This window comes from Heterocephalus glaber, unplaced genomic scaffold, assembly GCF_053883595.1.
Source record: "Heterocephalus glaber isolate CG9 unplaced genomic scaffold, H.glaber_assembly_v1.0 deba00000122, whole genome shotgun sequence".
Taxonomy (NCBI): Eukaryota; Metazoa; Chordata; class Mammalia; order Rodentia; family Bathyergidae; genus Heterocephalus; species Heterocephalus glaber.
The window spans coordinates 33,615,722-33,617,248 of NW_028258138.1; the positions used below are offsets into that span (position 1 = coordinate 33,615,722).

General features: G+C 33.4%; 1 non-coding gene across 1 annotated transcript; it reads left to right on the forward strand.

Moving 5' to 3' along the window:
• The first annotated feature begins 247 nt into the window (after window positions 1-247).
• Window positions 248-354, forward strand: LOC147830392 (U6 spliceosomal RNA). The gene has a single exon (XR_015439428.1). It is a non-coding gene; the product is annotated as a U6 spliceosomal RNA (small nuclear RNA).
• Window positions 355-1,527: the final 1,173 nt, after the last annotated feature.

A 1,527-nucleotide genomic window follows, 5' to 3' on the forward strand; every position in this document is an offset into this window, starting at 1 on the left:
CAAATTTTGTATTATGTTGAGACATTGTTAGATATTTTAGTTTGGAAATAAAATAATTGAATCATGAATTCAAAATATACTTGCAACTTTATTTTCCATTAAATAATTTCACTCTTACAAATTATTGAAATGTCTGTTGAAATAATTCAATGTTAGGGGCCAGGGATTTAGCTCACTGGTTCTAGTGCTTTCTTTGCAAATGCAAGGTCCTGAGTTCAATTGCTGGTACCCAAAAAAAATTAAATGTATGCTCTCTTCAGCAGCACATATACTAAAATTGAAATGACACAGAGAAGATTATCTTGGCCCCTGCACAAGGATGACATGAAAATTCGTGAAGCGTTTAATACTTTTACAAAGAACACCTGAGAAATTTCATGAACACCAAATCAGCAATCCAAACAATTCTAAGCAATATCCTAGAAAAAGGCAAAGATCACAACTCCATGAGGCTCAACAGAGGGAAGCCACCAGACATGGTAAGAAACTAAAGGGAAAGGTGGAAAAAGAAATAAGAGCCAACAACAGTAAAACATCATGACAAGGATGAGTCAATATCTATCAATTATAACTATCAATATTAATGGCATCAATTCACCAATCAAAAGAAGTAGACTGACAGAATGGATTAAGAAGCAAAATCCAACAATATGCTGTATACAAGAAACACACGTAATTCAAAAGGAAATTCATAAACTTAAAGTAAAAGGATGGAAAACAGTTTTCCATGTGACAGGAACCCAGAAAAAAGCAGGCATAGAAATCTTATTTGAAAGCAAAGTGAATTTCAAACCAAAACTATTTAAGAGAGATAAAGAAGGTCATTACATCCTTGTGAAGAGAACAATCCAAGAGGAAAAAATGACAATCCTAAATATATATGCACCAAATATGAATGCTCCCAACTATACAAAACAAATATTAATGGACATGAAAAACCAAATAAGCACTAATACAATTGTAGTGGGGGACCTCAATACACCACTATCACAAATAAGTCATCTAGACAAAAAATTAATAACGAAATTCTAGAACTGAAACAAGCTATTGAACAAATGGACTTAATAGATATTGACCGAGTGTTCCACCCCACAAAATCAGATACACATTCTTTTCAGCTGTACACAGGTCATTCTATAAAATAGACCACATGCTAGCTCATAGGACATGTCTAAATCAGTGTAAAAGAATTGAAATTACCCCCTGTATATTATCAGACCATAGTGCAATAAAACTGGAGATCAATAACATGAGAAACTGCAAAACTCCCACAAACACATGGAAATTGAATAACATTGTCCTTAACAACCAATGGGTCATAGAGAAAATTAAAGAAGAAATTAGACAGTTTCCACAAGTAAATGATAATGTCATTACAGGAATCTATGGGACACAATGAAAGCAGTTCTATGTGGGAAATTCATAGCAGTGAATGCCCATATTAGGAAAACAGAGAGAACTCAGAAAAATAACATAATGCAGAACCTCAAACTCCTAGAAAAAGAAGAGAATAACAAACCCAAAGCC